Raw genomic sequence first — 16492 nt, forward strand, 5'->3', positions numbered from 1 at the left:
TTGGGTCAATCCTGGTCGAGCCAGCGGTTGGGCAGGGGTCGCCTCTGTGGGCATAACAGAAGATCAATTCTGTTGCGTCGATATGTTGTCCCCTCCACGTCGACCAGATAGGACTGGAGTCCCAACTGCTGCAGGCACACCCCTCGCCTCCATCTGCCCGTCCTGTCTCCCGGGAGCGGCTTCATCCTGATGGGCAGGCCGACGTTCAGCTCCGGCAGATCCCTCACCGCTTTGTCATACACTAGCTTCGCCGCCTGATGCTTCCCCCTCAGCTTGTCGGGAACCCCTGTGATGACCTGAGGTGCAAGTAGCTGGTCGGCCACAGGAAGAAGGGTTCTCAGCCTTCGTGACATGAGCCGCTGTGCTGGGCTGCAATGCAATGTTTCACCAATGCAGAATGGCCTTCCAGGGGTCCTCCTTGGCACGGTCAGCCTTTTTGCACAGGCCCTTCACAATCATTACTGCCGATTCCGCTTTGCCATTAGCTTTAGGGTGCCGCGGTGAGGACATGACATGTTCGAAGCCCCACTCCCTCGAAAATGCCCGGAACTCACTGCACGCAAACTGGCTCCCCTCATCCGAAATTGCTCTGTCCGGGACGCCATAACGTGCAAACTGTGCCTTGATTCGTCGGATCGTGATGTCGGCCGACAAGTCAGGGAACAGGTCGATCTCCCAGAAGTCAGAGAAGTGGTCCACCACAAGAAAAAGGTTCTGTGCTGCATAGCTGTACAAGTCCATGCTTACCAGCTGCCATGGACGCGGTGGGGAGCGGGTGTGACATCATGGTCTCTTTCTGTTGCTCGTGCGCATACTCGTCACACACAGAGCACTGCTGTACATAGTCTTTGACTTCCCCTTGCATGCCAGGCCAGTACAATGTATCGCGGGCATGTCTGTAGCATGCTTCGTCACCCACATGATTGCAGTGGATCCTCCTCAGCTTTTCCGGACGCATAGCTTTCGGAATGATGACGCGCTGGCTCCTGAAGAGCACACCATCCTGTGCGTTTATTTCATCTCTGATGGCCCAGTAGTCCCTGATGAGTACGGGGGCCTCCTCTTTGTGTTCTGGCCATCCCTGCAGTACGACTGTCTTGAGGGTTTGGAGACACGCATCCTCCTCTGTGTGTGCTCGGATCTGTGCCAGGCACTGTCTGCTGACATGGTAGTCTGTCTGCTGAATGGCCGCTGCGTCACACTGCTCCTGTTGCATGCTGCAGACCATTTCTCGTCGGTACCGTGTGTCTGTTTTCCGTGGCAGGGTGCTGGCTCTACTAAATGTGTCACTGATGTACATTTCAGGGCCTAGCTTGTACACCACCGTAAGGCAGTAGCTCTGAAGTGTCAAGAGCATGCTCTGTAGGCGCTTAGGCGCGCTGAGGAGGGGCTTAGTGAAGATGGACACTAACGGGCGGTGGGCGGTCTCTGCTGTCATATCACCACATCCATATAGGTAGTAGTGGAAGCGCTGACAGGCGAACACGATGCTCAGGCACTCCTTTTCTATCTGTGCATAGTTTTGTTCCGTCTGGGTCAGGGCGCGGGAGGCAAAAGTGACAGGCTGCCCTTCCTGTAGCCGGCAGCAGCCCAGGCCTATCTGACTGGAGTCGCTCTGTATGGTGACTGGCTTATTTGCGTCATAATAACGCAAGACCGGTACTGCTGTGACCAGTGTCTTCATTTCCTTCATGGCAGCATCATGTTTTGGCAGCCAGTGCCACGGCACGTCTTGGTCCAGCAGCCTCCTCAATGGTTGACATACGCCTGACAGGCAGGGCATTAATCTGGAGAGATAGTTCACAAATCCGACACACCGCTGGACCCCTTTAGTGTCTGTGGGGTTCGGCATGTCCAGAACCGCCCTGACCTTTTCAGGGTCAGCCTTGAGGCGCTCGGTGGACAGTATGTGGCCGTGAAAGCGGACCGCCTTCACTCTGAACTGCAACTTTTTCAGCCTCAGCCTGAGCATAACTTCCCTGCATCTGTCCATCAGGGCAATGAGGTTTGCGTCATGGTCGCGGTTGGCCTCACGTCCGTATCTCCGCAGCCGACTATGAGGATGTCATCAGCTATGGGCTCGATCGCTTTTAATCCAGCTAGGAGCTCATGTTGCTTTCTCTGGTACAGTTCCGAAGCAACTGATACACCAAAGGGGAGCTTCAGCCACCGTTTTCTGCCCCATGGTGTCCAGAACGTTGTCATCCGGCTGCTCTCCTCATCCAGTCGGCACTGCAGGAATGCATCACGCGCATCCACTAGCGTGAATATACGTTCCTCTGGCAGCTTGTACAGCACGTCATCTAAAGTGGGCATAAGGTAGTGGGACCGTTTCAAGGCTTGGTTGAGTGGCTTCGGGTCAATGCAAAGTCTCAACTTTTTCACTATGATCAGATTGCTGATCCAGTCTGTGGGCTGTGTGACTGTGGTCAAATGTCCATCCATTTCGTATTGATCGAGCTGTGCTTTAACAGCTGCCTTGAGGGCCACTGGAACATTCCTGGGGGCACACTGCACAGGCGCCACACTGCTGTCCAGCTCAAAGTGAACTTCACCAGGCTGGTGAACACGTCGTGGTATGTGTTGATGAGACGCTCTTTGGTCAGGTCTCCCATCCTGCAGTGTTCCACCTTATTTAGCTCCTCAGGAATGGTGAATCGTATCAGGCCCAGTCTCTCACATGTCTCCCCTGAAAGCAAGGGCCTCTGGCCTGTATGCACAACCTCAAAGTCCAGCTTGTGTGTTCTGCCCCTAATGACACACCATGTGCTGTACAACCTCAGCGAGTTCATCCACTCACTGTTGTACAGCTTCAAGAGCCATTCTGGGTGCCAGTCTCATCTTGTCCTTCATGCTCATCACATTGCAGGTGGCACCAGAGTCAAGCTGGCACCTCTGGACCCCCTGTTGCAGTGGCAGATTGACAAACCACTTCTTCCCTTGCGTGTTCACAGTTCCCACACTCTCTGCTGTGTACACATATCTCTCATCTCCATCACTGTCCTCATGTTCCCATGCCGACGGATCATCCACAGCGTTCAACTGGCGTGCGTGCTGACCTCTCTTCATGCATACTTTAGCAAAATGGTTGGCAGTGCCACAGGACTTGCATTCCCCAGTGTCTCTCATGCCCTGGGGCTGTAAACTGGAGTTGGTGGGCTTAGATGGCCTACCGGCAGACCTGTGTCCATACCTTCGTCCCCCCTGCGTGGCGTTGACGCTCTCTCCAGGCCCAGAGTTGCCCAGTGACATTGTCTTTAATTTGTTGTCCATGCCCTCGGCTGCACGGCAGATCATGATTGCCTGATCCAATTTGAGATCATTTTCTTAGTAAACGACGTCTGACGCCCTCATCAGCAATGCCAAGGACAAGCTTGTCCTTTATGAGTTCATCTTTTATAGCTGCGTATTCACAAGAGGCAGACTTTTCTCTTAGCCTTGTAACAAAAGCATCTATGGGTTCTCCTTCCTCTTGCTTCATATTTCCAAAAACATACCTCTCGAATGTGACGTTCGTCGCGGGGGTAAAGTATCTCTCCAGCGCCTCCAGAATAACACTCGCATCCTTCTGTTGGTCGGCAGTGAGTCCCAGGTTGTGTTTTTAAACATGGAGGCAGTCGTTTCCCATTAGCCGTCTCAGCGCCGCTGCTTGGACAAGCTCCACCTTCTGGTTGAGCCTGGTCGCCAGCAGATAATCTTCAAACTCTGTTCGGAATTTTTTCCAGTTGCCGTGAGTGCTCCCAGCCATCTTCATGGGCTCCGGAGGCGGGATGTTGGAAGCCATTATTAACGTTATGACGATACCAACGCGGTGCTAAAGCTAACAGGCTAACTGAAACTGCTAAAATTCACCAAAACAAATAAACGGATGCTGTCTCAACAACAGACAGAATGTGGGGCATAACTGGGTCCTGCTTGGACTTCTGACACCATGTTATAATGTGTGGTGCATGGTAAGGAAGACACGAGTCCAGCTATGTCTCAGTACCATGTATTCACGCCGCAAGTACGACATTTTTACCAGAGAAGCGCTGTTAAACATCGGACAGTCTTCTTCTGGTATTTTCTCTCCTGTTCTCTCTGATTCAGACTGTTTGTCGGAGATTTTAGCCGGAGCGGCGGTGCTATACAAGCTAGCACGACGACGACGACGCGGAAAACAAGCCGGAGCCCTCGTAAAGCTGAGGCAGAGAGGGTTCCGTTCTGCCCTACCGTCAATTCATCTGGCGAATGTCCGCTCCCTGGCGAACAAGATGGACGGACTGCTGCTCCTCACTTCAAGGAACACGGACTTCAGCAGATCCGCCGCGCTGTGTTTTGTTGAAACAAGGCTTAGCAGACGCACCCCCCACCACGCCGTGGCGTTAGCTGGGTTTCGGCTAATGCATGCAGATCGCAGTGCGGAGCTCTCCGGAAAATCAAAGGGAGGTGGTCTCTGTTTCTACATTAATGAACGTTGGTGTACTGATGTCACAGTGTTGAAAGAGTTTTGCAGCCCTCTCCTAGAAACACTTTTCATAAACTGCCGGCCGTTCTATTCACCACGGGAGTTCTCCTCGATCATCATGGCGGCTGTTTACATTCCACCACACGCACGTGCGAGTGAAGCCACGCAGATGCTGGCTGACCAGGTGACAAACATGGAGAAACTTCTACCAAATTCACTAATCATTGTTCTGGGTGATCTTAACAGGGCGAACCTCGCACACGAACTCCCCAGATACAGACAGCACATAACGTGTCCCACCAGAGGGGCACAGACACTGGACCACTGCTACACCGTAATTAAGGATGCAGACCACTCTGTGGCTCGTGCAGCTTTAGGACTCTCGGACCACTGTCTAGTTCATCTAATTCCGGCCTACAGGCAGAAACTAAAAACTTCTAAGCATGTGGTGAGGACTGTGAGGAAGTGGACAGTGGAGTCAAGGCAGGACCTCCAAGCTTGCTTTGATTGCACTGATTGGGGAGTTTTTGAAGCTGCAACTTCAGACCTGCATGAACTCACTGACACTGTCACATCATACATCACTTTTTGTGAGGATCTGTGTGTGCAGACTAAGGCCTTCTGCACGTACAACAACGACAAACCTTGGTTTACACCGAACCTCAGGAGGCTGCGCAAAGTCAAGGAGGAGGCCTACAGGAGCGGCGACCGGGACCTGTTCAAGCAGCCCAGAAACACACTGAACCGAGAGGTCAGAAAAGCCAGGAGGTGTTACGGGGACAGCCTGGAGAGACACCTCTCTGCCAATCCTGATCCCTCAACAATGTGGAAAGGTCTGCAGAGCATCACGGGCTTCAAGAAACGAACCCCCCATCCTGTGGAGAGCCCAAGGCTTGCTAACCAGCTAAACAGGTTCTACTGCAGGTTTGATCGGTCCTCCCACACAACAGGACATCCTGCAGCACAATCTACATACTCACCTCCCCCCACAACTGCTCTGTCCACACCTCCATCACCGTTGTCACCTACTCTCTCTCTTGCAGAGGCCGCGCCCGCACTCCAGATCCGCGAGGAGGAAGTGCGTCAGATGTTCTGGAGACAAAAGATCAGGAAGGCACCGGGCCCAGACGGCGTGTCACCTTCCTGCTTGAAAGTCTGTGCTGAGCAGCTGGCACCCACCTTTGCACGGATCTTCAACCGTTCCCTGGAGCTGTGTGAGGTGCCCTCGTGCTTCAAGAGCTCCACCATCGTTCCAGTGGCCAAGAAGCCCGCCATCAAAGGTTTGAATGACTATAGACCTGTCGCTCTGACATCTGTGGTCATGAAATCTTTCGAGAGGTTAGTGCTGAAACACCTGAAAAATGTCACGGGCCCCCTGCTTGACCCCCTCCAGTTTGCCTACCGGGCAAACAGGTTGGTGGATGATGCAGTCAATATGGGACTGCACTACATCCTGCACCACCTGGACACCCCAGGAACGTACGCCAGGATCCTGTTTGTGGACTTCAGCTCGGCGTTCAACACCATCGCTCCTGACATCCTCCAACAGAAGCTCATCCAGCTCGCGATGCCTGCCTCCACCTGTCAGTGGATCACCAGCTTCCTGACCAACAGGAGACAGCGTGTGAGGCTGGGGAGCATCACATCTGACACCCGGACCACCAATACTGGCGCCCCTCAGGGGTGCGCCCTCTCCCCACTGCTCTTCTCTCTCTACACCAACGATTTCTCCTCAGGTGACTCTCCTGTGAAGCTCCTGAAATATGCAGACGACACCACTCTCATCGGACTGATCCAGGATGATGAGACTGCGTACAGACAGGTGGTTGATCGGCTGGTCCACTGGTGCAGCCAAAACCACCTGGAGCTGAACCCGCTCAAGACCGTGGAGATGACAGTGGACTTCAGGCGAGACTCTTCACCACTTTCACCCCTCACTATCCGCAGTAATAATATTCTCTCCACAGACACCTTCAAGTTCCTGGGAACCACAATCTCTCGGGACCTGAAATGGACCAGCCACATATACTCTGTCTGGAAGAAGGCACAGCAGAGGCTGTACTTCCTGAGACAGCTCAAGAAGTTCAACCTGCCGCGGGAGCTGCTGAAGACCTTCTACACTGCCATTATCCAGTCTGTCCTCTGCACCTCCATCACTGTCTGGTTTGGATCGGCCTCCAAACAAGACAAGCACAGACTGCAACGGACAATCAGGACTGCAGAAAAGATAATTGGAACCAACCTTCCATCTATCCAAGACTTGTACCTGTCCAGGACCAGGAAACGTGCAAGTAACATCTCTGCAGACCCTTCTCACCCAGGTTGCAGTCTGTTTGAACTACTCCCCTCCGGACGGCGTTATAGAGCTCTGTACTGAAGGAATGGGGTCGAAATACAAAAAGTCCTGCCTAGCTACAAAAACAGATATGCTCGAACTTCATTGAATAAAGTACATAAGCAGAAAAGTATATTCACATATTAAATCAATAAAAGAAATATTTTAAGCATATAATTATACCTACACACCAAATCAATAAAGAAGACATAACTAGACATTTTTAATAGGCGGTAATGACAAAGGTTTTTATAACTTTATGATCTGATATATATTTCTGAGCACTGTGAAATAACAAATGTTTTTTGATATATTGCCTAAATAGCTTAATGACCCTTAAGGAACTGTGTAATGCATGCCTGATGTTTTTTCTCTAAATCATGGACACGGCCAGAGTCGTCTTGACCGTTCAGTACTTGATTATATCTTGTGTTTTGACTAAACGTCATATGTCGCCTAAATGCGAGACGCCAGCTTTTCGATTACTACTGAATAGGGGTGTAACGATTCATCGATACACATCGATTAATCGATATAATGCTCTACGATTTATTGGCATCGATGCTAAACGTAAACATCGATTTATATCGCCGTGTTTGACCTCTGACATTAGACGCGACTTTATTTTGAAATCCAGTTCATTGTTGCTTGCTTCCTCTTTCCGGGAGCAGTACGCGGCGTGCTGTGTTGTGAGCAGAGCAGGCACGTGAAAGGGGAGCCGACAACTACGCGGCTCCTGGGCTGGTGCTATGGCTAGTGTCCAAGAAGACGAGGAAATTCGCTCCCCTTTGGGCTTCAAGTCATTCGTTTGGAAGCACTTTGGATTCCAAAGAAAAGATGGCTCAACGGACAATTAAAATTATTGTAAATAAATAGTTCAGTAATGCACTTTAAAGTTATTGGTATTACAAAAAAAGAAAGAATATTCATTTTTCTTTACTTATATGAGAAAAAATATAGGAATTCGATAAAGTTCAGTGTTAAAATAAGCACTTTGTATACTACAATACTCTTGTAATTTCCTAAATAAAGAGTTTGCAGTACCTTGTTGATTTTGCGTATGAATTGTTATAAATCAGGATATTGTTCTATATTTTTTATTTAAAAAAAATAAATAAAAATAAAAATATCGATCGTGGAGCACTATATCGTGATGTATCGTGAATGAATCACAGCAGGCTTTAAGATATCGGCAATAATCGTATCGTGGTCCTTTGTATCGATATGATATCGTATCGTGATAAAACCCGCGATTTACACCCCTACTACTGAACGCTCTGCACAGAGGGAAATATTTTGCCTAACAAAGAAGAGATACGGTTGGAAGCATGATTAAACTAAGAATGTAATGATGTAAGCAAAGACATGGAGTATCAAAAGAACAAACATAGTGCATAGTCAGGGAACATTAATAAATTGATGATGTCACAGCCAAAAGCTCACATAATTCCGTACAAAATGACAAAATTGAAAGAATGACGAATGGATGAGGTGCGACAGTGTAAGAATGGAGCAGAATGTTTACAGGAAGGTCACTTGGAGATAAAACCAGCAGGTGCCAGAGGGAGACAGCCAAGGACTCGGCCAAAGATGGTCGCCAAGGCCGAAAAGACGGGATGGAAGACAACAGCCCCCACACACACCGAATCGCCCATAATCAGCACCCACTCCCATTGAATCAAACTCTACTGCGAACTCGCCCCACCCCAACGACTCATCACCCATCAAACTCGCCCCACACCGGCCTGTGCAACTGAATATAAGCTGACCAAAGAACCTTGAACGTTGCCTTTTCTGAATGGAGACTTTCTGCTCTTGAAGGGCCCAGCGCTGTATTGTACTTTCCTGAAAACAGAGCTTTCTTAACAAGAATTGTGATTGAACTCAACCAACCTGTGTAAGTCTAATTTCTGCTTCAGTGTCTTAGCATTTTCCTAAATCTGAAGAAATCAAACGAGCACGCAGTGAGTAAATTGGATAACAGGTGATTGGCAATGGCTTTTGCCGTGAGGTGCAGATAGCGCGCTCCCTAAATTGTGGACAAAATCCAACAGTACGCCAAAACCAGCAGACACAGAGACAGCTTCTTCCCCCAGGCTGTTGTTCTGATGAACTCACACCACTCTTAGAGTCTCAGAGTCATTGCTGTGCAATAACATCCTGCTCTCCACACCTTTTTTGAATTGTCTACACTGTTTGTACTATGTGTCCTCTCTGCATCCATTGCAGCCTGGTCATCCTGGAAGAGGGACCCTCCCATCTGTGGTCTCTTCTCAAGGTTTCTCATTTCCCTTAGCTGGAGTTTTGAGTTTTTCCTTGCCCTCCTGGGAGTTTAAGATCAGGGGATGTTTGAGAATATTTGTCATTTTTTACATGTCCTGAGTGTTGTTAGTCACCTAAATGTTGAACAGAGGCTGTGATGTACCGAAGTCAAATTCCTTGTTTGGCACGCTCAAACATGGCGAATAAAAACTCTTGAATCTTGAATACAACTGGAGTAACCACACGTGACACAGGCTTATTATAGGTGAAGGCTCTGTGGTTGCCATACAATCACCCTGTAACAGTGATTCGTTCACTCTCATTCACTGAAAAGATTCGTTCTTTTGAACGAATCGTTCACTCACGAGCCAACACTAGGACTTATTTGGGTGTGGCACTTCCTGTTTAGTGATGTAGTAACCATTTGATGCAAGTGCAGCTGAAATTGCCAAGACATCAAACATTCTAGCCTACTGCAATAATTCTACTACGCTACTAACGGTTACGTTATCAACATAATCTAAGTGAAATCGTTCAGAAAAGAATTGCTTCTTGGTCATTGAAGAAGATCAAATGTTTACGTTCCCGAAGTGTCTGTGAAGTTTTGGACTCATTCACGTTGATATTGTGCAGCCATCGAGGTACGGCATTGTTGCTAGCCATATTGTTAGTACTGAAGTTTATGTGTGGTTTATTGTACATTTCCTTTATTACTTTTTGTGAATGTTATCCAGTAAATATGTGTTTTATATGATTCTTTGTCTGTTTATAGTTTGACGGAGATGAATGAATAATAAACGTTTGCTGTAACAAGAACTATCGTGTAGTGACTGTATATCCGGAGGGAGTGATACAATCGCCTCTGAAAACCCATGCCAAGCAGCGACAGCACTTGATGGCCGTAGTAAAAGTTTCCTTTCACGATTTACGTGCAAAAATAATATGAGTTTCCAGCACCTGGTAATCCCTGACAGCCTCCCATCCATGTAACAACCAGGTCCAAAATGTCGTAGTAGTTGGGACTACTATTCCCATAATGCATTGCATGTAATGTGCACACGAGGTTCGGAAGTGAAAAAAGCTAGAAGAAATACGTCTGTGTCCAGTGTGATCATTATACATGGTGTCAAAAGTGACTAACTGTAAGTCTCCGCGGTAGTTTGAGCAGAAGTGTGAGCTGGCGAAACGTTTTCGTGCAGTTTGATCCGGAATTGACCGCTAGGAAGACTACAACAGAGCCCCGAGCAGAGTGCTAGCTCGTTAGCACCAGCACACAGGCAAGTGAGGCGAGCAACGATGCGCCTGACATCCTGACCCCCAACCGTGAAAGGGAGAGAGAATCAAGGGAGATGGCGACAGCTGTGCAACTCACACCCCTGGACCCATTTGACTTTTCAGAGTCAGAGTCAGAGTCAGCTTTATTGTCAATTCCTTCATGCTAAGACACACAAAGAAACCAAAATACCGTTCCCCCTATCCCACGGTGACGAGACACAGTACACGATTAACACACAAGTAAAACAACGGGGAGAGAGTTCAGGACCCCAACAGCCTGGAGATCACAAACTTCGCCAGTGGCGAGCAGTGCTGGCATCCCACAACAGAGTCCACCATTCGTCACGGATGTAGACGCACAGTCCACCTCCTCGCGATGTTCCCCCTCGTACAATGGCCCGGTCCGCCCGATAGCACGCCATCCGCTCCAGATGCACAGCAGCTACGCACTGTCCGGTCCGCAGAACTCAGCAGGCATGTTGATGTCCAGCGATCGAACGTTCGCCAGAAGAATGGAAGGCACGGCCGGGCGAGCTGGGTTGGCCGCCAGCCAGGCCCGGACGCCCAACCGGGGGAGGAATAGCAGGCGAGTCCGGCGACGCTCCAGGACGGAGCAGACCGAGCGCCTTTAATGTCCCCGCTTCAAAGTCCAGATCGCCACAAAACTCGCTTTCGCCGATGCCGAGCAGAACCAGCCCGCCGCACTTGTAGCACAACCCGGCACGACGAGACGAACACACAAAACTGGCGGACAAACCCACATTAAACGACAAAACAAAACACCGTTCGGGACAGAGAGAGGCCGCTGCGTGTGCACGCGCCGCCATCTTACTTCCGATTACTTTTCAAGCATATACCATATTGGCCCGAATATAAGACGACCCTGATTATGAGACGACCCCTTCTTTTTCAAGACTCAAGTTTGAAAAAAGACTTTTTGAACACCAAATTTAATTTTTATACAGAAAATAATTACAGTACATCTGAAACAAATGATAATATATTCGAGAGAAAAAACATGTTATTTTGTCTCATTCAAATCATGCAAAAACTGTCTATCACATCTTAATATCTGAACATTTAAATATGCAAACTAAAGTGCAATCACATTTGTAAATGCTTCTGGTTTTTGAAATGTAAATAAACCTACTGTTTCTGTTGGGGAGCCTAAGAACTGTAGGGGGTCTGCTCGGATGGTTATGCTCTTTTCACCCCCGGGTGTTGGTAAAAACACAGGAGGGAAGACATGGTTCCGTTTTGATTGCTTTACTGAATTATTGGCAAAAAGGTAACAGGCACTGTGGCTCATAGGGGCATACAGGCAAACTGGCAAAAGGGTATAGGCACACGTTTGGTCATAAGGATGTGAGAGCAGGTGTGTGTAGTGTACATGGGTGAGTGTTTGGGTGTGTGAATGTGATTCTTCTGTGTGTGATTCTTGTGTGAAGAGTGTGAAGGGTGTGTGTGGTTTGTGGGGTGTGTGTGTGTGGTTCTGCAACAGACAGAAAGTCAACGCTCAACTTCTGACGTCACACAACACTAGTAGACGGCACACATTACATAACTAACTGCGCGTAACGGTTCCGCTATACTAAATAACCATAAATTCAATACTCTCGGCAACACACCAAACATAAGTGATTTAGACAACAAAATACATTTGCTGGTGACTGTTAGTTGCCGTGGCGCTGCGTAACGTCTACTCGTACGATGCGGGGAAAACTTGAAGGAGCGCGCCGAAGCTATCAATCAAACGGCACACACATGAAACAAACCGCGTTCAGACAAACGGCACAACAGTAGACAGTAGTGATAATGATATGTATATACAGTCAAACCTCGGTTTTCGACCACAATCCATTCCAAAAGCGGTTCGAGAAGTGAATCGGTCGAATTCCAAATCTATTTTTCCCATTACAAATAATGGAAAAAAATGTAATCCGTTCCAAGACAAAAAAAAACCGCCTTTTTTAAGCTTTTTTTTTTTGCGCATTTTTGGCCGATCGCGCAACTGCAGCGCACTGACGAACGCGCAACCGTTGCGTGCCGCCGACAGTGCAACTGCACCGCGCTGGTCGCATTATTGTGACAGAGCTGTCGCTGAAATTTAAAAAATATTTTTAAAGTCCTGATGTACTTTCCAAAATCTAAGTGGACCTCAGTGCGCAGGAAGCTTAATTTGGTCCGATCGCGCAACCGCAGCGCACCGAGCGCTCACTGTCGCATTGCATTAAGAGGGTCTTTGTGTTTTAGGATGGCTTTACTGCTCTCACTTGCTTTCTTTGGAGGCATGATTAGGGGTTAATACAATCCTCAAAGTAACGAAAATACAATAACGAACGGAGTCAGTCGGCATCCGGGCCGCGCGGTCGGGTTTTCTCGGGTCCTTTTGGCTCATCTCGCGAGGTTCGACCTCCGAATTTTTGTTCAACAACCGAAGCAAAAAAATCTCGAATTTTTCGTTCGAATTCCGATTTCTTCGAGAACCGGGACGTTCGAAAACCGAGGTTTGACTGTACTCACTTTGTGTCAAAGACGCACATGACCACAGCAACACACTCAGTCGATACCAGCAACTTTTAACTTACCGCTGAGCACAAGCTCCAACAATCGCGATAAGCTGAGGAAACTCACGCGAGACTTAAGGCGTGGTGACGTAACTGTGCAACATTTTAACATCAACATAGAAACCTTTCTAACAGTTTCTCCATTTTCTGTTATCTCTTCTGTTATTTTCTTTTCTTTCTTACCCCTATTTTTTATTTTTATCCTTTGTGCTACCGCTATTTTTATTTTTATTCTTCGTGACAGGGGTTCGCTTCCAGCATTTTCAGCATTCGCTTTAAAGATATCTGGCGCCATCTAGCGTTGTGAATGGGTATAATGTCGAGTCCCTGAATGTAAGACGACCCCCACTTTTTCAGTCTTATTTCAATGTAAAAAACGCCGTGTTATATTCGGGCCAATACGCTACATAACACATATTGTCATATTAAGCAGTTAACCAAATGTCAGATTTTTCTGTTTTCATGCGCAAAAATAAAAACAAGGAATAAAACACCAGACAAGTTTTAAAATAAAAGTTTATTCAAATAATAATACTAAAAGTACATTTCAAACCAGCAATCTAATGTAAAATTGCAGTAGATAGATTGGATATCAATATTTCGTATAAATGCATACATATGTTATTTAAAATTTACTGTAAGTATTATAAAGAGAAGCATAATCTCCCTGCTGTTGCATAGCCCATATCCCTTCATGCAATAAAGTTGAAGGAGGGGAGGTCTCTTCATACGCTTGCACATTAGCCGTTAGCATGGAGAAAACGAGCACAAAAGAAGTGGTGTTTCAGTGAGTGGTTCTTTCGTTCCTTGGCAAATCGTAAATCTACATTCTGGCTTACATAGTTCAAATTCACTCACTGAATTGTTCACGAGAGGAGACGAAACATGTTCACTGACTGATTTTATTTTGAAAACTGGTTGTCTCTAAATGCTTATGCACTGCTATGTTTTCCCACTCTGGGCTGAGGCTATTTTAAATGTGCATGTCAATAACACATTTTTAATTTGAAAAATGACAAAACTAAAACATGGTGAGGTATATTAGGAATTTAAAGCTTTTATTTTGATAACCGGATGTCTTTACATGCCTGAAACCTGAAATTGAGTTAAATGGAATGGAGTGGCAGGCGGCTCGGTAGCACGTCCACCTCACAGTTAGGAGGGTGCGGGTTCGATTCCACCTCCGGCCCTCCCTGTGTGGAGTTTGCATGTTCTCCCCGGGCCCGCGTGGGTTTTCTCCGGGCACTCCGGTTTCCTCCCACATCCCAAAAACATGCTTGGTAGGCCGATTGAGCACTCCAAATTGTCCCTAGGTGTGAGTGCGAGTGCGTATGGTTGTTTGTCTCTGTGTGCCCTGTGATTGTCTGGCAACCGGTTCAGGGTGTCCCCCGCCTACTGCCCGATGACGGCTGGGATAGGCTCCGGCACGCCCGCGACCCCCGTGGGGACTAAGCGGTACAGAAAATGGATGGATGGATGGAATGGAGTGGCAATTCTATTGACAATGTACTGTACATGTATTATGTTTGAGGCAGTCGAACAAAATCCCGGACGTTTTTTGAAATTCCCCCCGTACGTGTTTCTTGGGCTCAAAAGTAGGACATGTCCGGGGAAAAGAGGACGTTTGATCACCCTAGCTAAGCCAAACCAGCTTGTAAGGCTAAAAGTTTAAAAGTAGAATGGTTCCAACGTTACCGTGTCTTTTAGGTCAGCGAGCTTCGGTTGGAGAAAAGTCCAGTGCTGCCCTGCGCCCTTCACTGGTGAAACACATTATTCACACTTTCATAAATGTACAAATGTTTGAAACATTGATTTCAGCATGCGCGTTTTCTTCCCGTTTTGTCCACCAGGTGGTGCCAAAGGACACGCTTCCTGCAGCATGGATCGACTGAAGTGAAAGCTTCCACAAGGTTTGAACCTGTTTCAATGACAAACTGGACGAATCCGAGTGCTTTTAACTTTTTAACTTCTTGGATGTTAAATAACATCTTAAACAGAAAGGTGACAAAATTAATTGTGAATGAATGAAATATGATGAATGCTGGGATAGGCTCCAGCACGCCGCGACCCCGTGGGGACAACCGGTATAGAAAATGGATGGATGGACGGATGCTCAGAAAAAAAAACTTTTATTCTCTTCCGATATTTTTAATGGCTTTCTAAGTTGCATTAATTTCATTAACAATGTCGTGTAAACCACGCAGGAACGTTAAGCTGTGTTAATGTTTCGCTTGTCTTTCACGTGACACCCAAAATGAGCAACAAGAGCGAAAGAGAGGGAAGAGAAATGGGAAGTGTGAGTTTCTCTGTAAGTGCTTTTTTTTTTCTCGCATCATAGACGACATACATTTTCTATTGAAGAAGCAGGGTAAAGTTTCACGCCACCACTATTCAACTTGATCTCTGCTACTTGATCGTCTGATGTCACATGCCTCTTTCAATTCAACTCAATTCAATATATCTGTCTACTGTATTTCTCTGTTACCCTGTGTATTGCGACTATGACAATTGAATTTTCCTCATGGCATGAATAAAAAAATGATCAATTTAGCCTATTCCAGGTGACTTTGGCAAGAAGCTGGGGACAGACACGAGTCAATAGGGCTTGTCACAATTATCCCAAAGTTACTATTTTTAGAAGAGCGAACTACGCATGTGCCGCGTTTTCGGACAAACACAAGAGCCGCACAGGTAGTAAACAGCTGGAGCGCAAAAGACCAACTCGCTAATTTTTTTTTTAATCAGAAATAACATTAACGTACCTATCATGGTTGCAACAAAACACTGCTGCTTTGGTGTCTGCCGGAGCGACTCGCGAAATGCTGACCGGAATCATATGAGGGGAGTTTTCTTCATATCTTTTCCAAAGCTGCGGAAGAACCAAGAGAAATGCTTTCGCTGGGTAGAAGCTTGTAAATGGCAGGGATTTACAGTACATAATGTCACCAAATACACATATATATGCTCTCTGCATTTTGTCGATGGAAATGGGCCAACATCTGAAAATCCCGATCCAATACCAGCGACTGCAACGTCTGTGGAGGTAAGTTTATCGTTTGCTTTCTCAGTACAAAGCATGCTATTGCTAACCATAACACGTGTTTACCCATGGAAGCCACTGCTACTTCAATGAAATTAAACACTTTTCTGTTAACCTTTTGAAGAAATTGTACATCTCAAGTAGCTTCATCTTACAGTGTTATTTTCTTTTAATAATAATAATAATAATAAATTATATTTATAACGCACTTTACATTCGGGGGAATCTCAAAGTGCTACATGGCAGATAAAAAACAAGAAAAGAAAACAAAACAAGGACAAGTTTAAAACAACTGGACGACAACCAAGATATGAGAGAAATTACGGAAATGCTAAGGTAAAGAGGTGAGTTTTAAGTCCAGTTTTGAAAGAGTCAGTGGATTGGGGTGCTCTTAGGTGGTCGGGGAGGGAGTTCCACAGTGTAGGGGCTGTATGGCAGAAGGCCCGGTCGCCCATGGTGCGCAGCTTGGTTTTCGAAACGTGGAGAAGGTGTGAATTGGATGAGCGGAGGCTTACTGTAGTTATTTGTCACATGAGTTTTATTTTAGAATGTATCATTGTCTTTCA

This window comes from Syngnathus acus, chromosome 21 (assembly GCF_901709675.1).
Source record: "Syngnathus acus chromosome 21, fSynAcu1.2, whole genome shotgun sequence".
In the NCBI taxonomy this organism is placed as follows: Eukaryota; Metazoa; Chordata; class Actinopteri; order Syngnathiformes; family Syngnathidae; genus Syngnathus; species Syngnathus acus.